This window comes from Gracilinanus agilis, chromosome 1 (assembly GCF_016433145.1).
Source record: "Gracilinanus agilis isolate LMUSP501 chromosome 1, AgileGrace, whole genome shotgun sequence".
Taxonomy (NCBI): domain Eukaryota; kingdom Metazoa; phylum Chordata; class Mammalia; order Didelphimorphia; family Didelphidae; genus Gracilinanus; species Gracilinanus agilis.
In genome coordinates, this window is record NC_058130.1 from 711,269,234 (window position 1) to 711,296,614 (window position 27,381).

The window sequence follows — 27,381 nt, forward strand, 5'->3', positions numbered from 1 at the left end:
TAGCTGGGTGTCTGGGTGAGGTCAAGGAAATCAGAACCCCAAGGTTGGGTTTGCAGGGGTTTATATAGTCCCAGCTCAACTATCAGCTCCTGGGACTTGCACCTGCCAGGCCAGAGTTCGATTCTGCTAACTGACAGGATTGCCTAGGGTAATATTGCAAATGCAAGAAATCTTGCATAAATCCTGCATTACAGCCCAAATGGAAAGACTTCAAGTAGGTCTATGGGAATAAAGCAACTTCTAATGGGAAAAGGTGGGTGAAAGGGCATCAGAGGTCTGTGGACCCAACAGCCCTTCTATATGGGTTCAGTTGTTATATGTCTCAAAGTTGCCATGAATCGTGTGTTGTTTTTAAACAGTTGACTAGGATCAGATTCCCTTTGAAAGCAGCAAAGTGAGGAGATAGAAAGGAAATTCCACTAAAGAAACAGCACCGAGTTTTATGTCGTTTGTCCCAGAACTTAGCATCTAGTAGGGCTATATGCCTAGCACATGATGGGAACTTAATAAATGCCAGTTGGCTGTGTAGAGCAGATATTGTGTCCATCTATATAAGTTTATATTCACACCACCTCAGGTTTACATGAGCCTGTTTTCTATATTGACATGGCCTACTGCCAACAAAGACAGAATCTCCTGTTCTTTGGCTGGGAGAGCTAAACTAAATTAAGCATGTTATAAAAATGCAGTAAGCATGTTAACATTCACTCGAGATTTTTGCTCAGTTTTTCATATATTGAGTGATCTTATTTCTGAGATAGGACTAATAGGCAAATATGGAGGGTCTAGGAAAAAACTAGTTATTTATCATAAATGGGAAGTTTAAAGGAAGGACAGACTTAGGAGAAGAAATGATGAGTTCCATTTTGGACATGTAGAGCTTAATAATAGCTAGTATTCATAATATTCAACACAGTGCCTGGCAAATAGTATGTACTTAGCAAATGTTTATTCCCTTCCCTTCTGTTTATTGAAAAGCACTTTATAAATATTATCTCATTTTATCCTCACAATGATCTCAGAGATAGGTGCTATTATGAACCCTATTTTACAGTTGAGTGAACTGAGGCAGACAGAAATTAAGAGACTTGCCCAAGGTCACACAGCTAGGGCCTGAGGCCAGATTTGAACTTGGGTCTTCCTAACTCTGGGTCTAGCACTCCACCCACCACACCACAGAAAATCAGGCAATATCCAGTAGGCAACTGACTATGACTGAATTTCAGGAAAGAGATTAGGGCTGGATATCGGGAGTCATCTGCATTGAGATAATCCTTGAATACATGGGAACAGATGAGGTCATTAAGGAGGACCCAAGCCAAAACCTTAGGGAAGCTATTAGGATATGGATGATTCAATAAAGGAAAGGAAGGAAGAGTCAGGACAACCAGAAGAGAGCAGTGTTGCAAAAGCTAAGGAAGGAGAGTGTCCACGAGTGGAGTGTTGGGGTGGACACAGGGAGGTCAGGGAGGATGAAGTCTTGAAAATGCTATTGCTTTATACAGAGAATGTTGGTAACCAGGACGGTGGTGAAGGTAGAAACCAGATTGCAAGGGAAGTGAGTGGGGTAGTCATGGAGACAAGCAGAATGGATGATAGCTCTTAGGAGTTTGGCAGTGAAGGGGAACACATACACAGTGATAGATTGAATGAGCATCAGAATCAAGTGAAGGCTTTTTTTTTTAAGGATGAAGTTAAGACCTGAGCGTGACTAAGCAGTGAGGAAACAGGCAGTAAATAAAAGAGACTGAAGATGAAGGAGAGGGAATAATTGCTTCAGGAAATAGGAGAGGATGAAGGGCATAGGTAGAAGGATTAACTTTGGCAAGGAGAAGGTACACAGGAGAAAAGAATGGATGAAAATGAAGAGGGCATTCATGATGGATAGCTTCAATCTTTCTCAGTAAAGTAGAAATTGAGGACATTTACTGAGAGGAAAGGAGGAAGCATTGGGAGGCAGAAAAGAAAAAATTTGGAACAGCTAAGGAGGGAAGGATATAAAAGTTTTACCAAGCAAAGATCAAGTGGAGATTAGATGACCTTGGGTGGCATCCTGCTAATAGGGTGAAAGATTGATGAGCTCCGAACATGGAATTTGTATTTGATCCTGTCAGAAGCACAGGAGTAGAAGCAGAGAAGGAAGACAGTGACTATGATTCAAGCCTGAGGATTGACATGAAGTAAATGGTAACAGGACAAGTAGTTGAGGGAGTCAAGGGTGGAAGAAACAAGGTTTGACCATACTAGTTTAGATGTGACTGGTTATGTAGGTTAAGAGAGAGTGAGTAATAAAGGATAATATTGAGGTTGAAAACCTGGATGATTAGAAGGATGACAGGGCTCTTGACAATAATAAGGAACTTCAAAACAGGGTGGATTTTGAGAGGGTGAGGAATAATGAGTTCTATTTTAGATATGTTGCATTTGAGATAACTATAAGATGTACAATTAAAAATATCTCATAGGGGCAGCTATGTGGCTCAGTGGATAGAGAACCAGGAGGTCCTGGGTTCAAATTTGGTCCTAGATACTTCCTCACTGTATAACCCTAGGCAAGTCACTCATCCCCCATTGCTTAAGCCCTTAACCATTTTTCTGCCTTGAAACCAACACTTAGTATCAATTCTAAAATAGAAGGTAAGGGTTTGGAGTTTGTTTGTTTGTTTTTTTTAAATATATTTTGCAGATAATCGATGATATGAGACTAGAGCTCAAAGCTAAGGCTAAGATATAGATCTGGAAGGTAGAGATAATTAAAACCCAGGGAGCTACATGACATGGTGGATAGAGCCCTGGGTCTAGAATCAGCAAAATCTGAATTCAAATCCAACCTCAAGATACTTACTAGCTATGTGACCCTGGGCAACTCACTTAACCCTACCTCACAGGTTGTTGTAAGGATCAAAGAAGATATTTGTAAAATTGCTTAGTACTAGATAGAGTCTCTCAAATAATAGACTTTAAAAAAAATTTTTTATTAAGAAAATTTTTCCATGGTTCCATGATTCATGTTCTTTCCCTCCCCTTCTTCCACCCCCTCCCACAGCCAATACTCAATTCCACTGAGTTTTACATGTGTCATTGATCAAGACCTATTTCCATATTACTGATATCAAATAATAGACTTTTAATAAATGCTGGTTCCTTTCCCTTCTGGCCCTGATGAGATCATCAGATGAAAGCAAAGAGAACACATGGAAGAGGGTCCAGGGTCCATACCTCTGTGGTATGTGTTGTGATAATTAGATTAAGTCTACACTGCCCATCTTTAGATTTAATCACCAAAAGTGAGAGTACCTCCAATCTTGGGAGGTCCTAACACACGTGTGCTGGAGTGAGTGACGAATCAGAATTGACTGACCCTCCCCCTGGGGGGGGGTCTATGAAAATCGTCTATTGTGATTGGACATGCGAATTAGGAGGGAGGCACAGGAAGTGAGGCATAAGTGACCCCTTTAAAAGGAGAAGGTTCTCAGTCAGCTGGGGTTTTCGGTGGAAGAGGGTGTCTGCTGATGGTCTTCTGGTTTGGTGAAGGGAACCTGAGGGAGCTTTGCTGGTTCGGGACCAAGACCGTTCCATGCGGTGAGTTTAAAGACTGAATCTTTCTGAACTTCTATTAAGAAACTTCTTTTTATAGACTCAAAAAATGAATAATCTTGTTTCAATTTAAAACAGTGTGATGATGGGGCAGCTGGGTAGCTCAGTGGAGTGAGAGTCAGGCCTAGAGACAGGAGGTCCTAGGTTCAAACCCGGCCTCAGCCACTTCCCAGCTGTGTGACCCTGGGCAGGTCACTTGACCCCCATTGCCCACCCTTACCACTCTTCCACCTATGAGACAATACACCGAAGTACAAGGGTTTAAAAAAAAATAGCTTTAAAAAAAAAAAAAAAAAAAAAAAAAACAGTGTGATGATTAAAAATGCCAAGAGACTAATTCTAGGTAGATTGTTTGATATATTTTTATATAATTATATATGCCATATATATTGTTATAAATTATAGATTATTTTATATACTATATATAAATTATAAATATATAACACAAACTATATTTATAGTAGATTAATTTCTTCTATTAATAAGACATTAATTTGGTCAGATGACTCTCTCAGTAGCCAAAAGACATTCTCCCCCACTCAAGGATCCATATATACAAGTAAGAAGTTCATCCCTCAGATGCCCCCTAGACATCCAGAAAGACATCTCTAATTGGTGAAGTTGGTCAGGTACAAGTCCCACGTTTTCCAGCTACCTGGAAGAGAAATCAAATTGTGCCCGGTTAAAATAGACCTCTGCAATGATTCCCATTTAAAGGTCTGAAGGACTCGTTGGAGCTACGTGTGGATATGTCAAGCCTAAGCTGGATTAGCTAGAGAGACCTCGTACACACACACAGTCAGAATCTTCCATCTGCCTACAGTGGAGAATCTCCAGGGCAGGGCATCTCTCCAAATTCCCTAGGAACAAAGAAATGAAGGAAGAGTCTGAGCCTCAATTCAAGACTCAGGAATAGAAATAATTCCATATTCTTAAAAATAAATCCTCTCATCAGAAATGAAAGAATCACCGTCTGTGTGCAAAGCTGGAGGTAAGCCCACTACCATGAGGCTGGCACCTGGGAACACACTGTATGTCGAGGAGAAGCAATATGGTTTAGAAGTGGGTAGAATGCAGGACATGGGAGTCAGGAAAATCCATGTTTGATTCCTGCCTGATACCTACTAGCTTTGTGACCCTGAGCAAGTAATTTAATCCCTCTAAGCTTCCATTTTCTCTGCCTCAGTTTTCTCTTCTGTAAAATGGGGATCAAAATAGCACCTACTTGCCAGGATTATTGTGAGGATATTCAGGAATGTCGAAATATATTTTCAATATGCAATCCTGTGAGTTTTTCCTTTCACATATTCATAGCTAGAGTAATAGGCAACTAGGTGGCACAAAGAGAGAGTGCCAGGCCTTGGAGTCAGAAAGACCTGAGTTCAAATTTAGCCTCAGACACTTCTTAGTCATGAGACACTGGTCAAGTCACTTAACCTTGCTTGCCTCAATTTCCTAATCTGTAAAATGAACTAGAGAAGGCACTTTGGAGACTTTAAAGTGTTATATAAATGCTAGTTATTATTATGCAATAGTGCCTCCTTCACAGAGTTGATATGAGGCTCAAATGTGTTCATATATGTAAAGGACTTTATAAACTTGGAAATGCAATATAAATAAGTTCTTTTAAATTTATACTTAAAAATGGCCATCTGTTATATGCACCCACAGGTGTCTGTCATTTCCAAAAATCTGAATGAAAAGTATGTCTCTCCTACTTGAGATGCTTCCCTTCCTTAAGTAAATGACGTATAATAAACTTACTGTAAAATTATTTATAATTGAACAAATAAATTGCATTAAATGTCTTTAACAACTTGTCAGTCACTCCCTATGAAACACTTTTAGCTTTCTATTTGGAGTATATGCACAATGCTCGAATCTCAATTCAAAGTCTTCCAATTCCCAGGGCCCCCATACTGGTGGTTTCAGTTTTAAGGTAGCTTTGTTCTGCTTGACTGAACTGTGCTTTGGTAGCCTTCTAAGCTGTAGCTCAAGAAGGTTTTCAACATTCAGGAATGTTGAAGGGCATTTTCAACATGCAACTCTAAGTTTTTTCTTTTATATATTCATAGCTAGAGTACTAGAGAGCCAGGTGGCACATAGAGCACCAAGCCTGGAGTCAGAAAGACCTGAGTTCAAAATACTTAACTATGTGACCTTGGTCAAGTCATTTAACCCTGATTGCCTCAGTTTCCTCATCTGTAAAATGAACTGGAGAAGGAAATGGCCAACCACTCCAGATTTTTTCCAGGAAAATCTCAACTAAGGTCATGAAGAGTCAGACACAACTGAACAACAACAAACTAGTGTGTTCCCCATTATAGTTCTTTACTTCAAGTCATTTCCTAAAGATCTTACCAGATTTCTTTAGCTTCTATATTCTTTATTTTTAAAGGCAGCTAGATAGTGCAGTGGATAGAGCTCTGGATCTGAAATCAGAAAAACTTGAATTCAAATTCTACCTCAAGCTCTTACTAACTGTGTGATCCTAGATAAGTCATTTTGCCTCAGCCAAAGTTTCCTCATCCAAAAACTGGGAATAGTAGGAGCACCTACCTCCCTAGATTATTATGAGAATAAAATCAGATAATATTTGTAAAGCACTTAGCAAATATTAAAGTACTATATAAATGCTTCCAATTATTATAATATCAGATCCTATTCAGCCATTCTCCAGCTGTTGGACTTTGAAGTGTTTTCCAGTTTTGTTTTGGGTTTTTTTGCGATTACTAAAAATACTTCTGGCCAGCTATGTGATGTAGTAGATAGAGTATCAAGACTGGAGTCAGGAAGACTGGTCTTCCTGAGTTCAAATCTGGCCTCAGACACTAGCTGTGTGACTCTGGTCACGTTATTTAACCCTATTTACATCAATTTCCTCATCTATAAAATAAGCTAGAAAAGAAATAGTAAAGCACTCTATTATCTTTGCCATAAAATCCCCAAATGGGGTCAAGGAGAATTGGAAAAACAACAAATGCTGCTATAACTATCAAACAAAATAGCTGTCCATTTTCCCTCTTTTAGATAAAAGGAAACATTGGCCAAATGTTTATCTGCCCTTACATATGAGATGAATATATTCTATCTTCTGTATTTTTAGAATTCTTTTAAAATTTTGCCTATGAGCCAAATAGAATGTATTGTGTATCGTCTGAGACATGGATCTAAATTTATTTTCTACCATATTGCTAACCAGTTTTTCCAGCCAAATTTACTAAACAATGAATCATTGCCCCAGTTTTTTATTTAGTAGATTTGCCAAACATTAACTTTTTGTATTTATTTTGGTTTCGTGCCTTTGACCTTTACTCTGTTCCATTGATCTATTTTTCCATTTTCCCCCAGTACCAAATAGTTTTTAAAACTGTTTTGTAATCTATTTTAAAGTCTAGAAATGCAAACCTACCTACATCAGTTTCTCTTTTTTGTTGTACCCTATGAAATTCTTACCTGTTTTCCCAAAGTGCACTTTGAACATTTCTGAATGGTCTTAAAAACAAACACCTAGGCCTGGCCTGGATCCTCTCATCTTTCCCTTCCAGCTTCCCTAGGTCTAGGAATATCTATTCAAAACACTCTTAACCCATGGAGGCAAACCTAGGGCATGCATGCCAAAGAGGGCATTCAGAGCTCTCTCTGTGGGCATGCCCACCTGTCACCCCAGCATAGAGTTCATTACTAGAAAGCCAAAGGGCTGCTCCCCTCCCCTTCTCCATGCACTCTTAAAGACATTGCCCACCCTTCTAAAATGTTTATCATCACTGCCCTAAACACTGGAATCCCAAGAAAGCCTTCTGGGAAATTCAACTGTGAGCCACCCTATTTTGTGTATTATACTTTGAGCTGATCTTACTGATAGGGATTGTGCTGGGAACAATTTACAGGATTTGTATCTATATTTACAGTGAGAGTAAATTTGTTGCCTTAATATAATTGACTCCATTTTGCATTAGGCCAACATTTTGTGGTGAAGTTTGGTAAATAACATGTTTGTAAATATATGGGTTCCCTAGGGAGGACAGACCACCAATGGGAAATTTTGCTAAGCAATCTTATTGTTAATTGATATCATCTAGCATCAAATTAATTGGTGAATATATTAGGTGGTTGACCTAATTGATAATTTCATCATTAGTTGATATCATTTAGCATCAAAATAATTGGTAAATACATTAGGTGGTTGACCTAATTGATAATTTCATCATTAGTTGATATCATTTAGCATCAAATTAATTGGTAAACACTTTAAGTGGTTCACCTAATTGAAAATCTCATCATTAATTGACAACATCTAGCATCAAATTGATTGGTAAACAAATTAAGCCATCGACCACACCAGTGATAATTAGGGTGTAACTAGCTAATACTCATTGCTAGAACTATTAGAAATTCCCCAGCCCCCCTAGCCTTCAACTTGACCTTGGGTCCAGACAGAGGTGAGCTCCTGCATTCCCCTAGCACTTAAGACTCAAGAATCCCCATATTTGTATTCACTTGAGGGTGGTGCTGTTTGACTGAGATTTGCTGATTTTCTAAGACCCTGATTCAGAGGAAGACACATGATCTCCAGCTCGACAGAGAGGCAACCTTCTCCCCAAGTACCAGTACAAAGACATACTTACTGGGAAGCCCTAGAAACTCAGGATAGTGATTCCTAATGGGGTTAGAATTTATATTGCTTAATGGATAACAGAAATTAAGATTTGCATGAATTAGATCAATAAAGTTTGCTAGCATTGAGAAATATAAATCTAATTCATGTTTTTGTTGCACTAATTATCTTAAGTAATAGTAAATTGATTGTGCTCATGCAGTGTACATTACAACATCCCATATCAGGAAACTGATTTATATATATATATAGTTCATTCACTAAGTGCTTACTATGGACAAAGTGCTGTACTGAGTATTACAGAATCCCAGAATTAGAGAAGTGGAAGGGACCTCAGTGGCCACCTAGTCTAACCCATACACCAAAGGAATCCCTACCATGGCATACCCGACGAGTGGTTGTCTAGCCTAAACCTCCAACAAGAGGAAACTCAACTTTTGGATAGTTCTCGTTTTAGGAAGCTTTTCCTGACACTACATCTAATGTAAATCTGGTTCTTTGTCATTTCTCACTTGCTCCTGGTTCTGCCTTCTGGGGTCAAAGAGAACAAATCTAGTCGCTCTTCCTGATGACACTCCTTCAAATACTGTCAAAGAAAGCTATCATATCTAGGCTAAACATGCCCATTTCCTCCACTGGATCCTTATATGTCATGTATTCAAAGCCCTTTGCCATCCTGGTTGACCTCCTCTGGACACTTTCCAGCTATTCAAAGACCTCAGTCCACAATGTCTCAGAACTGAACACAGTACTCCAGATAAGGTCTGACAAGGGCAGACAACAGTGGGACTATTGGTTCCCTATTCCTGAAAAACGCATCCCTATAAATTTTTCCTTTTATATATTTGTAGCTGGTATATTTGTGATTCTAGGTCCTCACTTCAAATCATTTCAAAAATATCTTACTGGATTTCTTTATAGCCTCCATATTTAATCACAATGTATAGTATTCTTCATATCAAAGGCAACTGTTGTTGTTTATCCTTTGTTTTGAAGACCAATGACACCATGAGGTTGATGTCTTGACTTGCATGTGAATTGGATTGAAGTGAGGCGGAATTGCACAAAGGCACCAGCTTCACTCTCTCTTTCAGAGTCATCAAAGTTCAGTGGCAAGACAAAAGTCAGGACAACAGACATTGGCCTAGAATGCAGTGGATGCTCTTGGCATCTTCGGTGTCTGGTCAAACCTGCTTCAGCCACCTTCTTGGCTATTGGAACAAATTGTTCTCATCTGGCCATTCTGCCCCACATGCTTGGGGTAGGCATTTCCCTTACTCACTGGCAGGTGTGAGGTCTATGGGTTACTCTCAACCTGGTTTAGCCTGTTTTCTGAGATGGTTTTACCAGGGTGTGGCTGCTAGGTGTGCAGTGGATAGGCTTCTGGACTTGGAGGAAGATCTCAAGGAAGTGTGACAGGAGAATGAGACATGTATGTACACAAATAATAAGTTCTCCCCTAGCTAGGGCCCTCAGCAAAGGCTGTATGGAGGAGGTGGTCCTGAGGAGAGCCATTAAAGGTAGGGAAGAATTCCAAAAAGCAGAGAGTTGGAAGGTATCTAGTTTAGATCTATGGATAAAGTTCACAAGGGCATGGAGGCAGAAGAGGCAGGCAGTCTCCTAGTGTAGCATGTCAAGAATGTAGAGTATGTAAAGGGCAATGAAATAAAGCTGGAAATATGGGATTGATCCAGACCATGAAGACCCATTAACACTAAGTCAGGGAATTTATATGTTATGCTGTAGGCAATGGAGAACTGCAGAAGATGTGTGAGCAGAAAGGGGGCATGACTGGACTTGAATATTAGGAAGGTGATCTGGGCAGTGGTATAAAGGACCAGAAAGAGGAAGGAATAAGCATTAGTTAAGTGTCTACTACATACCAGGTATTATACTAAAAGCTTTACAAATACTATCTCATTTTATCTTCACAACCCTGCAAGGTAAGTACTATTATTATCTCCATTTTAAAGTTGAGGAAACTGAGGCAGACAGGTTAAGTGATTTTCCCCAGGTCATACGGCAAAAGCCTGAAGCTGGATTTGAAATCAGTTCTTCCTAATTCCTGACCCAACTCTCTCTCCTGAGCCACCTTGCTGAGTCAGTCTGGAGGCAGGGGGACCAGCTATGTGGATCCTGCAATAAATAGCCCAGAAAAAAGAGAGAATGATGACCTGACCATAGTGGTGGCTATGGTGGTAGAATAGAGAAGACAAATTTGAAGGCAGCTGCAGTGGTAGAATCAATAGCACCTGTTAACTGGTTGGACATGAGGGTTGAGGGGAATGGGAAAAGTCAAAGTTGACTCCAAGATTTGAAGCCATGGTAAATGAGACAACAATGGCACCATAAAGAAGAAATAGAAATGCTTTTGGAGAGAAGAGTTCAGTTTTAGTCACATTAAGTTGGAAGAATGAACATTATTAAATTAATAAAATAACTAATTTATTCTAGAGATGTCCACTGGGCAGCTAAAAAATTCAAGACTAGAACTCAAGTGAGAAATTAGAGCTAAAATTAGATTTAAGAGTCATCTTGGGTTTAGGAATTTAAAGGAATCAAGGCAATAAAGTGAGAGTCAATTCCTTGAAACAATAGATATATGGTCAAAGGATATGAACAGGCAATTTTCAAAGAGAAAAATCTAAGATAACGACAATCATGTGAGAAAATGTTCTATCACTAATAATTAATTAATCACTAATAAACAACTAATGGTAATCACCAAAATGATCTAATCATTAATAGGGAAATGCAAATTAAAACAACATTGAGGTTCTACCTCTAATCCACAAGATCAGAAAGACAAATGTTAGAGGGGCTATGAAAAAGCAGGTATACTGGTACACTTTTGGTGGAACTGTGAATTGGTCCAGTTATTCAGGAAAAATAATTTGAACAAAAAGCTATAAAACTGTGCATATCCTTTGACCCAGTTTTATGACTACAAGGTCTATACCTCAGAAAAATCAAAGAAAGAGGAAAAAGAGGAAAAATATATACAAAAATATTTGTAGCAGCCATTTTCATGGTAGTCCAAAATTGGAAATAAGGGAGTGTGTCCTCTTAGTGGAGAATGGCTAAATAAATTGTGGTATATGGATGCTATAAAATATTATTGCAAGGAAGATGGCCTAGCAGTACCAAATCTTAAACTATACTACAAAGCAGTGGTCATCAAAACAACATGGTACTTGCGAAGAGACAGAAAGGAGGATCAGTGGAATAGACTAGGGGTAAGCGATCTCAGCAAGACAGTTTTTGATAAACCTAAAGAACCCAGCTTTTGGGACAAAAACCCACTATTTGACAAAAACTGCTGGGAAAATTGGAAAACAATATGGGAGAGATTGGGACTAGATCAACATCTCACACCCTATACCAAGATAAACTCAGAATGGGTGAATGGCTTGAATATAAAGAAGGAAACTATAGGTAAATTGGGTGAGCACAGAATAGTATACTTGTCAGATCTATGGGAAGGGAGATTTTAAAACTAAGCAAGAGTTAGGAAAAAATCACAAAATGTAAAATAATTTTGACTACATTAAAATAAAAAGGTTTTGTACAGACAAAACCAATGCTACCAAAATTAGAAGGGAAACAACAAATTGGGGAAAAAATCTTTATAACAAAAAACTCAGATAAAGGTCTAATCACTCAAATATTCAGGGAGCTAAATCAATTGTACAAAAAATCAAGCCATCTCCCATTTGATAAGTGGGCAAGGGACATTGTTGTGAGGAAGATTATTATTTAGTTATTATGTAGGAGACTTAGCAGGAAGGGCTGGAGAATTCCACATGGGGAAGCAGGAAGTGGCTTGCTCTCTCTCTGAGAAGGACTCCATGGTGGTTGGAACAAGTTGCAACTGACCCTGGGAGACCTCAGAGCTAGTGGAGTTGCACCCTGATTCCCTGGGATCCTGGAGAGTGGTGAAGATTGAAAGCAGAGGATATCAATCCTGCAAGACAGCACTGAGTAGGGAAGTGGCCTGTGATCTGGTGGATAGCTTGCAGACTTCAATCCCTACCTGGCTACATCAGTTCTGGAGGAGTTGGTTCCTGGCATCCTGTAACATCCCTGGAAGAGTTGTGAGATCCCAAGTTCAAGCCCTCTTCCCCAGGTCCTTAGCCAAGCTGTCAAAGCCTGGCAGAAGCCAGGTTGGCTTGGGATCTTACCCTTTTTGACTCCAGTCCTGGGTTGTTAGCCATAGTTAACTAACCCCCTTTCCAATCCCCTCATATTATTATTAAACTGATTCCCTGTGTGTTTTTAGTAATTTTAGGTCCTCATTGTGTGTATGTGTTAATCTGTATTTATTCCAGGCTGGGTGGGGCTGAGTGACAGTTGATCAGGCTTAACTGTCATTTCAGTCAATGGTCTTCCCTTGTAGTTAAACCTGGTTCCCAGACTTATAAAGTCTCATCCATTCTCCCTTCCTGTCTCCTATCCACCCCAGTGAGCCCACAAGTAATATTTAAGGCACCTTCCCTGGTTTTTCCCCATTATAACATGAATAGGCAATTTTCAGGTAACGACATCAAAAGTATCAGCAAGCACATGAGAAAGTGTCCTAAATCTCTAATAATTAGAGAAATGCAAATCAAAACAGCTCTGAGGTATCACCTCACACCTACCAGATTGGCTAAAATGACAGCAAAGGAGAGTAATGAATGTTGGAGGGGATGTGGCAAAATTGGGACATTAATACATTGCTGGTGGAGTTGTGAACTGATCCAACCATTCTGGATGGCAATTTGGAACTATGTTCAAAGGGCTTTAAAAGACTGCCTTTTGATCCAGCCATAGCACTGCTTGGATTACACCCCAAAGAAATAATAAAGAAAAAGACTTGTACAAAAATATTTATAGCTGTGCTCTTTGTGGTGGCAAAAAATTGGAAAATAAGAGAATGTCCCTCAATTAGGGAATGGCTGAACAAATTGTGATATCTGTTGGTGATGGAATACTATTATGCTCAAAGGAATAAAGAACTGGAGGAATTCCGTGTGAACTGGAATGACCTCCAGGAATTGATGCGGAGTGAAAGGAGCAGATCCAGGAGAACATTATACACAGAGACTGATACACTGTGGTACAATCGAACATAATGGGCTTTTATACTAGCAGCAATGCAAGGATCCAAAGCAAGGCTGAGGAACTTATAAGAAAGAAAACTAGCCACATTCAGAGGAAGAACTGTGGGAGGAGAAACGCAGAAGAAAAACAACTGCTTGAACACATGGGCTGTTGGGGATATTATTGGGGATGTAGACACTAAATGATAACTCTAGTCCAACTATCAATAATAGGGAATTAGGTCTTGAGATCAATGATACATGTAAAACCTAGTGGAATTGTGTGTTGGCTAAGGGGGGAGTAGGGGAGATTGGGGGAGAGGGAAAGAACATGAAATATGTATCTAGGGGAAAATATTCAAAATAAAAAAATTTTTCAAAAAAAATATTATTGCACCACAAAAAATGATGAAGTAGATAATTTCAGAGGAAACTCGGAAGACCTCAAGAGATTCAGAGTAAAACAAGCAGAACTAGAACAATCAATATAATGATGATATAAAGAAAAACAACTTTGAAAGACTTTAGAATTCTGATTAAACAATGATAAACCATTAGTCCAAGAGAATAAAGCTGAAATATACCACTCACCTCCTGAGAGGAAATAAACTTGAGATACAGGAAAAAACATTTTCAGACATGGCTAATGTGGTGATTTATTTTGCTTTTTGGTATTTTTGGTATTTGGGGTAATTTGCCCAGTGAAGAGGAGGGCAGGGGAAGCAGTAAATTATTATTTTTTTTTTGGGAGCATCTAGTTCCTTGGAGCATTCCTTGGAGCATCTAGACAGCTCAGTGGATGCAGAGTCAGCCCTGGAGATGGGAGATCCTGGATTCAAATGTGGTCATGGATACTTCCTAGTTGTGTGACCCTAGGCCATTTACAACCCCAGTTGTTTAGCCTTTACCACTCTTCTGCTTTGAAACTAATAGATTCTAAGGCAGAAGGTAAGGGTTTTTTTGTTTAAAAAGGCAACTTTTGGGCTACTCCATTTACCACTCGGGAAGAACTCCCCTAGGCTTACTTAGTATCAACTCTAAGACAGAAGGTAAGGATTTTTTTTAAGATGCTTGCTAATTAGAAAAAAAAAAGAATTAAAAAAGAAAAGAAAAGAATGCACAGTCGGTAGATGGAATATATTGTGCAAAAAAAAACAGAAAGCTGGCCAATGTCTCTGGGTGATGAAGGAGAAAAAGTATAAGAAAGATAGGAAGAATACGAATTTGGCTTCTAAAGCCAAACAAAGAAGGGAAAAATTATTTGCATCAAATTGCTCTGATAAAAATCTGACCCCTTGTTGTTCCATACTTGGAGTCACTTCCCACCCCCAGCCCACCCCTTTGGCCATCCTCCCTGCTCTGACTTCACTTTCTAGCTCCACTGTTTTGGTTTTGGTTTTTTTTTTAACCATTACTTTCTGTTCTAGAATCAATACTAATCATCAGTTCCAAGGCAGAAGAGGTAAGGACTAGGCAATGGGGGTTAAGTGACTTGCCCAGGGTCACATAGCTAAGAAGCATCTGAGGTCAGATTCAAACCCAGGATCTCCTGTCTCTAGGTCTGGCTCTCAGTCCACTGAGCTACCTCACTGCCCTCAAGTTCATCATTTCTAAAGGAAGAAATCCTACTTCTTCTACTGGGTGTGATGATGTCAAGGCCTTGGAAAGGAGGGGTAGCCATCCAAAACAGAGAAAGTCCTTGAGGCCACAAAGATATCAGGAGAAATTAATAGGCAACAAATCACAGTAAGGGCCAGCAGAAAAGCTATTGCCAGAAGATATTACCCAGTCCAGGGAACCAATGACAGTTACATTAAAATTCAGGAGAGCTGAAGACTACCCCATCGACCTCTACTCTCTTATAAGAGTCTTTCGTACTCTCTGAAAAATGACCTGGAATATGTGAAAAGTCTTGGAACAGACCTAGTGAACAAAATGAAGAGAATCACCTTGGATTTTCCAAATTGGATTTGGTTCCTTTGTGGGGGAAAGGGTGACATCTTCTAATAACACAACTGCTAAATTTAGGAACCCTTTTTGCACTGGAGACCAAAACTGCACTAACCCATTTAGCTACAGAACTGTGCTTAGCCTTACAGATGCAAGGGAAGTGTCTAATGAGCTTATAGGGAAACGGCACATTCCTAGTTCTCTGGATTTTCCACAAACTGGGTTGCTGTTTGTTGCAAGTTGCTGTTTGTGGGTCATGAATTGGCTGGGAAAATGTTACACAACAATTGGTTTTTTTCCACTGATCCTGAGTTTCACTTTGCTGAAGACAGTAAACTTGGTGGAATTCTTTGACCATAAGATGGATAATGTCACCTAGAAAACAATTTGTACACAATGAACCTTCCATATATATATGTATATATATACATACATATATAATATGGTGTGATAATAATATAATAATCCCTCCATTACTCATCTTGTCTAGAAATTTAGCAAAAATAACATTTGGACATTTTTTGCCATTACGGAAAAGTTTCAAGCTGTTTACAAGGAACTGAACATTTCAATCCCAAACTCAGTAATAGGAACACTGACTGCAAATTACAGCAACATAATTCAGTTGATCATTGATGCGTACCATTCCCTATCTTCAGAAGTCATTTTGGAACACAGCAAGTTGCCAGAGGGAGTAACAATAAATTACAAATCTTATTGCAAGAATGGAGTGATTGGAACAGGAGAAAATGGAAGAAAGTGTACTAATGTTTCTACTGGGGATGAAATTCAATTTGAGATTAGCATGACTACTAACAAATGTCCCAGTAAGGACAAAGAAGCCATCAAGACTAACCCTCTGGAGTTCACTGAAGAAGTATTGATTACTCCTCAGTTTATCTGTGAATGTTGGTGCCAAATTGAATCTTTTCTGAATATAGTCTTTGTCTTAAGTAAGTGGATCATTCCACAGACCTCTATGTAAAGTGATTTTTACTTAATGTGAATTTTCCTGCAGAAGTAGGAATGGAAAGAGGGAAGGAAGCAGAAAGGGAGCCAAGCCTCTTAAAAAAGGAGAGGTCTTGGCATACACTTCAAGGATGTTTGGGGCTGGGGACAAAGAATCAAGAGCAGGAGTTTTGACACTTGGGGAACTGGCCAAAACCAAGAGGAAGAACAGGAAGGAGGGTAGATATGCTGGAGACAGACACAGACACAGACAGGAAAGGACAGAGACAGACACGTGGTACCCAAGGGCGAACAAAGGCAGACACAAAGGGGCCAGAAACCTGTGCTGGTGGGCAGACTGAGTTAAAGGTCTTTTCTCTGAGCATTGGAGGTAAGCCCACAATCCATGGTAGGGGTGGCTTGTCTGTGCTTCAGTTCTTCTTTCACCCTAGAGGGTTTTTAAAGGTTATTTTTGTTCTTATTGTTGGGCAGGGGATGGGAGACCATAAAGCACCCAGCTAAGAACAGGAAAGAGAAAACACAGTACTGTACAATAAAGTTAATATAGATGGAAATTTTGAGGGAATGTGGATTTCTCTCAGAATTCTTTACATTAAGACAAATTTGTATAATTCAAATTTACATGAAGAACTGTTTGTAGTCAGGCATGTGGTGATGTTGGGGCATTTGAGTGTGAAGCCTGCCAGTACACTGAAGGATATACTAGTAGGAATTGTAAATGTAGCACAGATGAAGAAAGCCTTCTTGGAGGAAAGGAAATAATTTCTAAATCTGCACCAACAATGGATATTATATCTATGGATATTATGAGCTGTAAGCAGAGTGAGGATGAAAATGAAGTGACAGTTTTAACTGTGATCCATCCAGTTTTATGGAGGAAATGGTATGCAAGTATAGAGTGTGCTTTCCATTTTTCCTTACAATTTTTACCAAATAGTGAATTCTTATCCCAAAAGCTTGCATTTTTACTTTTGTCAAACACAAAGTTACTATAATCTTTTACAATTGTTTATTGTATGTCTTTGTGTTCCACTGATCTACTTTTCCATTTCTTAGCCAGTTCCACTTAGTTTTGATAATGACTGCTTCATAATACAGTTTAAAATCTGGTACTGCTAGACCTCCTTCCTTTATATTTTTTTTTCATTAATTCCACTGACATTCTTGATCTTTTGTTCTAAGTGAATTTTATTATTTTTTCTAGCTCAACAAAATAATTTTTTGGTAATTTAATTAAGACGGCATTGAATAAGTAGATTAGTTTAGGTAGGATTGTCATTTTAATTATATTGGCTCTGCCCACCCATGAATAATGAATATCTCTCCAATATTTAAATTTGACTTTATTTGTATAAAAAGTATTTTATAATTATGTTCAGATAGTGGAAGCAGTCTGGCAGAAACTACATGTAGACCTGTATCTTACACCATTTACCAAGATAAGAGTTATAAATAATTTAGAAGAATAGGGAACATATTATCTACCAAATTTATAGATAGGAGAAAAATTTATGAATAAGAAATAGAAAGCATTGTAAGATATAAAATGGATAATTTTGAATACATTAAAGAGGAGGGAGTTACCTGGGCATTTTAATGCAACGAACAAGCAAATTTTTTTTATATTATGGAGTATGTGAAAGTAACCTGGGGTTCACTGAGAATGCTTACAATAATTCTTTAGATGCCTCTTTCTGAGTGACATGGAATGGGTAAATCTGTAATGGGTGAGGAAACTGAGAATGAGGATCTTGTAAATGCACAGATCCCAGTACCAAGGGCCCACTTGTGAGATTTGTCAGATCTGCTCTGGGATCTGTCTGTGTTGAGCACAAAAAATATATTCAGTGCAGTATTAGATGAGAGTGGGGGGAGGGGAGGAAGACCTACATATGTGTCCAGAAATGTACAAATTTTGATATTATTCTGGTAAAAAATTGATATCACTTGCCCCAGCCTGGCTCCCATGTATCTCTAAACCACTATAAAGAGAAAGATGTGGGTGACAGCTAGTCCTATTTCATTTATCATTCCAGGGGAACAATAAGGCTGTTTTCCATGTGGTGGAGACATTGGGTTGCCCTTGGGAAGATGTTATTGATAATTCATCCCAGAAAAGAGTTTGCTAAATTTGAAAGAGAAAATGAATGGGACATGGGACATGGGCAAAAATCCTACTTACAGAGTGGAGTCAACCAATTGGAGTCAACCACTTGTCTGTAGGGGACAGTTTTTTATAGACACAGTAAGATAGCCTTAGGACAAATTCATAGTGGTTTTGCCAACTCATTACACAGAATCTACCTCCCAGGGTTGTTGTGAAGATCAAATGAGATAATAATTATAAAATGCTTAGCACAGTGTGTGGTACATAAATGTTGGCCAGAGTTATTATTATTAGATATTTCCCATGTAGGTTTTTAAAATATAAATTATATATATTTCTTTTTCCATATAAAATTAGAATTAGTGACAAGGATTAACAGAAAATAATCTAGATTATCCTAGCCAGCTACATTTACATGATGCCTTTTTTCCTTCTAAACTATTGAAATCTAGATTTTTTATGAAATACAAGATTCTTGTATGAATATTTGAAAGGAAAATGATTAAGTAGTCATTGTGATAAGACCTACCCATTAAGTAATGCAATATAATTTTAGCTTTGCAAAAGTGTGAGGGCTTGAGTTTAAAGACATAAAGAAAAGTAAGTGTTCATCTATTAGCCTAGCTAGAAATACTGCTTTTAATCCTATCTCACTGAGGAAAGTTTAAAGAATTATTGCTTTGGGGGGCAGCTGGGTTGCTCAGTGGATTGAGAGCCAGGCCTGGAGACAGGAGGTTCTAGGTTCAAATCTGGCCTCAGACACTTCCCAGCTGTGTGACCCTGGGCAAGTCACTTGACCCCCATTGCCCACCCTTACCACTCTTCTGCCTTGGAGCAAATACACAGTAATGACTTCAAGACGGAAGGTAAGGGTTTAAAAAAAAAAAAGAATTATTGCTTTTAACCATATCTCATTGAGATCTGCCTATTACATATTTCTAATTACACAGCTAGAACTTATTTAGCAGGTTTGAGAATTAAAGGTGTCAAAACAATCGTTAAATATTTATTGCTGTTTTTCTATTGTCTGTAGAAGAAGACTATAAAAAGCATGTGAATGAACTGAAAGTAGCTTTTTGTTTTGACAGTGAGGAGTGATAATCATCTCTTCAGAAAGGACTAAACCCCTGGTCTTCACCCTCAGTGAAGTAAGGAGTGGGAGAATATGAGATTAGAGATGGTTCACAGTGAATCTCCCAACATAAGGCTTAACGATGAATGGGAGAGGTGTCAAGGACCTGATGTCAAGGACATCAGAACAATGCCTGTTATATAGGAAGTGCTTAATAAATGCTTATTATTGAAATATGAAATATTTTTATATGACTACACATGTATAACCTCTACCAAAATTTCTGCTTTCTCAATAATGGGAGAGGAGAGGGAAAGAAAGAATTTGGAACCCCCCAAAATTTCTAAAACAAATGTTAAGGGGAAGCTAATTGGTTCAGTAGATAAAGAGCCAGGCCTGAAAATCAAAGGTCCTAGATTCAAATGTGACCTCAGATACTTCCAGCTTATGTGCCCATGGGCAAGTGGCTTGACCCCAGTTGCCTAGCCCTTACCTCTCTTCTGCCTTGGAAACAATACCTAGTATCAGTTCTAAGAGAGAAGGTAAGGGTTTGTTTGTTTTTAAAAGGATGTTAACATAATTTTATATACAATTAGGAAAAAAAAACAAAATATTTAATTTTTTAAAGTAATTTTTTAAAAAGAAAAAAATGCTAGTTGACTGACTATGGACTTAGCCTCATTTTAGGGTCAGGGTCATCTGTAAGAGGACCTTACCTTGTTGAATGTTATTAGCTCCTGAGGCCTAGGTCAACACTGAAACTTGCTCTACTCAATGTTCTCTGCATCATCAGCCAGAACCTCACCTTCCCAGGGAGGCAATGAGGAAGATGACACCAAATCTTTGACCCTTAGAGACCTCTGCTAAGGAACTAACTGCACCAGGGGCATGCTGATTAATGTTTAACAATGGGACTTCCAGGGGAAAATATATATCTAGATATATTTAAATTTAAATTTGAGTGTGGAAAAAAGGAGCCAAGATGGCAGAGTAGAGGTATGGAAAGTTCAAATCTCTATGAGAATCCTCTCCAACCAACCTTAAAACAATGCTTCAAAACAAATATTGGAGGGGCAGCTGGGTAGCTCAGTGGAGTGAGAGTCAGGCCTAGAGACAGGAGGTCCTAGGTTCAAACCCGGCCTCAGCCACTTCCCAGCTGTGTGACCCTGGGCAAGTCACTTGACCCCCATTGCCCACCCTTACCACTCTTCCACCTATGAGACAATACACCGAAGTACAAGGGTTTAAAAAAAAAAATATTGGAGTAACAGAACCAACAAGAGAATGGAGTGAAACAATTTTCCTGTAGAAAACAACTTGAAAGGTAGGCAGTATAGAAAGGAAATGGAAAGTATGGAAAAGTTGCAGAGGGTTTCAGCATTTGCAAATGATTTGCAGAAGAGAGCTGGCACATGAGTGGAACTGAACCCTCGAGGTTCTGGAATAGTACGGACTGAGGAGACACTAAGATTCCAAGGGGATCGGTTGAACTCTGGAGACCAATCCAAGAGGAGCTTCCTTCCTGTGGCCATGATTCCCTTGGAGGTTTTCCCAATCTCAAGAAGTCTTCCCTGAATCTACCCAGATCCTGTGAACCTGCTTCTCAGCGTTATCAACATTTCCACCCATTTTGTGTGAGCTGCCAAGGAATCAGATCTCTATTCTGCCTAACAGAGCCAGACCACCAAGGCTCTGGCCTTTTGGCCTTCTAGCAAACTCATCCGACTAGACATTGCTGACCCTGTGCTCAGTAGGCCAGTTAGTGTCTGGTTATTTAGCTAGAATAATCTTGGGCAGAGACAGAGAGAGTAAATTAGAGTAGCCCAATTTTATTGGGAACAAAGAGACCCGTGAGGGTCAGGAGGAGGTTGGAGTTAGAAGTGATAAGAGTCCTAACTCCTATTTCCCTGGTCCACACCCCATCCTGACTTTCTCAAATAAACCAAGATCTGTTTTTTACATCCTTCTGAACAGTCAGATAGTGTTGCCTGTAATCCATAGGATTGAGGCCTACCACTTGGCTTCATACTGTGGACAGATCACATCAAGTGTACAGCGCTGGTCCAACCCACAACCCATTTACTGGAGACTTTACAAAGTTCCCTCCCTTATTTCACCAGGGAGAAAATATTGTAAGCAACCAGGAAAAAAAATTCAAATATAGAGCCATAGTCAAAATTACACAGGACTTCACAGCTTCCACATTAAAGGATCAAAAGGAAAAGGAACTAGGTTTACAACCTAAAGTCACGTACCCAGCAAAACTGAGTGTATTCTTTCAGGGGGAAAGATGGTCATTTAATAAAACTGAATATTTTCAAGCATTCCTGATGAAAAGACCAGACTTAAACAGAAAATTTGATGTTCAAATATAAAACTCAAGAAAAGCATAAAAAGATAAAAAAGGAAGAGAAAATTTAAGGGATTCAATAAAGCCAAACTGTTTATATTCCTACATGGAAAGATGATGTTTGTAACTTTTAAGATTTTTATCAGTATTAGAGCAGTTAGAAGGAATATGCTTAGACAGAGGGTGCAGGAATAAGTTGATTAGGATGAGATGATATGCAAATAAAAATGAAGGTGTGAAAAAAGAAGATTGCAGTTAGAGAAAAGGGAAGGGAAACATTGAACAAGGTATATTATCTCACCTAAAATGGTGCAAAAAAACTATTATAGTGGAGAGGAAGATGAGCGTGGTGATCAACAATGTTTAAACCTTACTCTCATTGGAAATAGCTCTGAGAGGGAATAACAACCATAATCATTTGGGTATAGAATCCTATCTTACCCTACACAAAAGTAGGAAGGGAATAAGACAGGTTGGGGTTAATAGAAGGAAGGGGAAAGTGGGAGGGTGATTAAAAGCAAAATACTTGTGAGGAGGGACAGAGTGAAAGAAGAGAGAAAGAGTAGGATCAAAGGGGGAAAATAAGATGGAGGGAAATACACAGTTGGTAATCATAACTATGAATGTGAATGGGATAAATTTACCCATAAAATAAAAGCAGATAGCAGAGTGGATTAAAAAAGCAGAATCCTATGATATGTTGTTTACAAGAAACACATTTGAAGCCAGGAGGCACACACAGAGTAAAGGTAAGGGGCTGGAGTAGAATTTATTTTACTTCAGCTGAAGTAAAAAAAGCAGGAGTAGCAATCATAATCTCAGACAAAGCTAAAGCAAAAGTAGATCTAATTCAAAGAGATAAGAAAAATACATCTTGATAAAAGGTAGCATAGACAATGAGGTAATATCAATACTAAACATATGCCCCAAATGGTATAGCCTCCATGTTTTAAAGGAGAAATTAAATGAGCAAGAAATAGTTAAACTATACTAATAGGGGAACCTCATCTTTCCCCTCTCAGATCCAGATGAATTAAATCAAACAATAAATGTGAAAAAAATGAATAAATTTTACAAAAGTTAGATCTAATAGGTCTCTGGAGAAAACTGAATGGGAATAGAAAGGAATATAACTTTTCAGCAATACATGGCACTTACATAAAAAGCTGACCATATATTAAAGCATAAAAACTTCATGACCAAATGTAGAAAAGCAGAAATAATAAATGCATCCTTTTCAGATCATAATGCAATAAAAAATTATTATCAATAAGGATCCGTGGAAAAAACAATCAAGAATTAATTGGAAAATTAAAAAATAAAAAATAATTGGAAATTAAATAATTAAATCTAAAAAGGGGCGGGTCAAGGAACAAATGATAGAAACAATCATTTCGTTAAAGAGGATGACAATGAAGAGATGTCATATCAAAATTTATGGGATGCAGTCCTTTGAGGAAAATTTATATTTCTAAATGCTTACTTAAAAAATAAAGAAAAAGCAGATCAATGAATTGGGCATGCAACTTAAAAGACTAGAAAAAGAACACATTTTAAATCACCAATTAAAGACTAAGTTGGAAATCCTAAAAATCAAAGGAGAAATTAATAAAATTGAAAGTAAGAGAACATTGAACTAATAGATAAGATTAGGAATTGGTTTTTGGTTTTTTTTTTAAGGGTTTTTAAACCCTTAACTTCTGTGTATTGGCTCCTAGGTGGAAGGGTGGTAAGGGTGGGCAATAGGGGTCAAGTGACTTGCCCAGGGTCACACAGCTGGGAAGTATCTGAGGCCAGATTTGAACGAGGACCTCCTGTCTCTAGGCCTGACTCTCAATCCACTGAGCTACCCAGCTGCCCCAGGAGTTAGTTTTACAAAAAAGTAAATTAACTGGATAGAGCATTGGTCAATTTAATTTGAAAAAGAAAAGAAGAAAATCAAATTCCCAGTATCAAAAATGAAAAGGGTGAATTCCTCACTAATTAAAAGAAAATTAAAGTAATTACTAGGAGCTATTTTGCTCAATTATATGCCAATAAATCTGACAATCTAAGTGAAATGGATGAATATTCACAAAAATATAAATTCCCTAGATTAACAAAAGAGGAAATAGGATACTTAATCCTATTAGAAAAAAGAAATTAATATCAATTGATCAACAAAACAATAAGTCAAGCCCTAATTTGTAGCTATTTGCCAATTGCTAAAGTGTAAATGTTCACAATGAAAATGTAACAATTAATTCTCACGAGCTAACATAAGCTGACTCCAGTAAATCCCTGAAATGTACCTTTCTTCCAAGTGGTTTAGTGTCTTCATCTAGGGACTCAGGATTACAAATATTGTCCCATAGTATCTTCACAACCACTCAAGGGGAAAAAAGCATTATTATCCTAGATAGGAATCTAAGTGTAGTCACTGGACCTGGAATCAGGAAGACTTGAGTTCAAGTTTAGCCTCAGAAACTTTCTAGCTATATGACCTTGAGCAAGGCATGTAACCTCAGTTTCCTCAACTGTAAAATGAGGTTAATAATATCTACCTCCCACGTAGATAGAGGATCAAATGTCATGAGGATCATGACATATATAAAGTATATACATATATTGTTTAATATGTTATAACTATGTAATAAAGAAATATAAAATACATGAATGTTTTATATGTTACATATATATAATGTATAAATAGCTCAATCTATTGCTTGGTACATCATAGGCATTTTATAAATGTAAGTTAGTATTATCCCTGCTTTACAGATGATAAAACTGAGGCAGAGCTCAACTGCCTTGCTCAGGGTCACACGATGAGTGTCTAAGGCAATGACTTGAAGTCAGGTCTCCAAGCCTAGTACTCTATCTACTGCAATACCTAGCTGTTTTTAGTATCGATTCCCATGTTAAAGAAAGTTCCCTGGCCAGCTATGTCTTTATTCTTCTCCAGGCTCCACCCCTGACTCTCTGGCCTTTCTCAACCATACCATAGAAACTTCCTCACCCTGAAAGTTCACTTCTCCCTTGGACTTTTCACACTAGAAATGTATCCATCCCCTTCCCCCAGTTTCTTCTTCTCCTTGGCTGGTTCCTCATTTTTGTTTTCATTATTCAGTTTTGTGTCTGATTCGCCATGATCCCTTCTGGGAGTTTTCTTGACAAAGATGCTGGAGTGGTTTACCATTTCCTTCAATAGATGAGGAAACTGAGGCAACCAGAATTAAGTGACTTGCCCACGGTCACATAGCCAGTAAGAGTCTGAGGCCACATTTGAACTCAGAGAGACTCATCTTCCTAACTCCAGACTTGGCACTCTATCTACTACACCACCTAAATGTTCTGGTTCCTCATAAACTCTTAAAAAAATTTTTTTTATATAAACTCTTACCTTCTGTCTTAGAATTGATACTGAGTGGAGGTAAGAGCTAAGCAACACAGGAATAAAGAAAAAAGAGAAGCTATTGGGCTAGTGAGTGGGTAACAAATGAATAATGAGGCTTACAAGAGGCAGGTAGGTGGCAAAGGCACAGAGTGCCAGGTCTTCAAGTCAGGAAATCTGAGTCCAAATTCACTCTTAGACACTAGCTGTGTGGTCCTGGGAAAGTCACTTAACCTCTGTTTGCCTCAGTTTCCTAAACTACAAAATGGGCATAATAATAGCACCTCTCTCTCAGGGTTGTTATGAAAATAAAATACTAACTGTAAAGCATTTAGCACGATGCTTGGTTAGTAAGAGTAAGTACCATATAAATATTAGTTATTATTATAGAGAGTAATGGGCCAAGTCTATGTCTGGGTTCAGCTTTGGACTGCAGATGAAACTGCTCTTGCTCCTTTGCTGAGCTGGCTGATAGAGATGCCAACAGGTTGGAGTGACAGGTGGGAAGTAATCCCTCCAGGAGCTAGTAGTCAGGAATGGGAGATCCAGGAACTCTTCTCTTGGGCTTGGTTTGACAAGCACAAGCTGCTCAACACATGCATCGATTCCAAGCCACTACCATTTGCGGAGAAAGAGAGAAATCTGTGCAGCTCCCACCAGCCCTCCACCCCCAACCTCAGGTCTGGAAACCCAAGGACAAAAAGAATACTAAAAGAAAATGAGGCAAATCAAAGCACAGCTTATTTTTATAGACTACAAGCAAAGGGTAGGTCCTCCAACAAAAGTGGCCCCTCACTATTTGGGGCTTTTATTTTTAAGATTTACCTTCTGTTTTAGAATCAATTTAAAGTATCTGTTCCAAGGCAGAAGAGTGGTAAGGACTAGGCAGTTGGGATTAAGTGACAATTAGGAAGTGTCTGAGGTCAGATTTGAACCCAGGTCCTCCCAACTCCAAGCCTGGCATTCTATGCTACCTAGCTGCCTTTGAGGAACAATTTTCTTGGAGGCAGCCCCAGTCACTGGAGCCCAGTCAAAAAAGTCCCTATGTACTCTTGGCAAGGAGATGGGGCATATAACTATCACTTGAGGAGATGCCCTTGAGACAAGTCTGTTCCTTGTAATTTTATCAAATTGACTGGAATTGTAGAGAGGGAGGAATTTATCAGATTGACAAGGATTTTCCCTGATCATCCATGTTATGCTAAATTCAGAGAGGTTTGTCACAAGAAGATATACCACAAGATGCTGATTTTCTTTTTTCTTTTTTGGCCATAAATCTATCAAGGCATAAATCTATCTTGGTCAGTAGAGGGAGTAGTACACTAAGCAACATCTGAGAATTCATATTATTCCAGTAATTCGAAATAGTAGTCCCGTAAGGCTTCCTAGGTATTTACTTGTTAATAAGAAGGCATTTTCAAATTAATTTCTAATTTGTGGAATTTCAGTTGATGTAGGTAAAGATATTTAGGGCAAGAAGACTGCTACACAAATCCTAAGCCTTCTTAGGTTTCATATTCTTTCCCTCTTCCATTTCCAAACTTTTGAGTTCTCTATGGCACCATACATGAAACCCACTTCTGTATGGGTTGGCCCACTCACTCCCAGCACACACTCATACCTTCAGGACTGAGTTCTTTGTCCAAATGGGGGGATGGCAACGGAAGTGCTTGTCAGTTCCAGGAAAGGGGAGGGATGGAGGGAGAGAACATGAATCATGTAACCATGGAAAAAAAATTTTTAATTAATTAATTTAAAAACAAAATGGGGTGGAGATAATCAGATAAATTTTTACTTACTCAACTTTCTCAAGGTTCTAGGAGTAACCCTAGTTTTGAAGGGAATATACTCCTACCACTCAGCACTCTAGCTCTTGATCCCTCCCCCTGACATACACATATCAGTGTGCTTTCCATGTATTTAAAAACAGTCACAAGTCAACAATGGCTTTTTTAAAAACCCTTACTAAGTACTGATTCCAAGACAGAAGAGCTGTAAGAGCTAGGCAATTGCGGTTAAGTGGTTTGCCCCACAGTCACACAGCTAGGAAGTATCTGAGGAAGACTGGAACCCAGGACCTCCCAACACCAGGCCTACCGTTCTATCCACTGTGCTACAATGACTTAAACATAAAACATTTGGGGGCAGATGGATAGCTCAGTGGATTGAGAGCCAGGTCAAGAGACAGGAAGTCCTAGGTTCAAATCTTCACATAACCCCCATTGCCTAGCCTGTACCACTCTTCTACCTCAGAATCAATACAT

General features: G+C 38.6%; 1 pseudogene; it reads left to right on the top strand.

Moving 5' to 3' along the window:
* Positions 1–3,512: 3,512 nt before the first annotated feature.
* LOC123256476 overlaps positions 3,513–27,381 on the top strand; it is a 31,131-nt pseudogene continuing 7,262 nt past the window's right edge.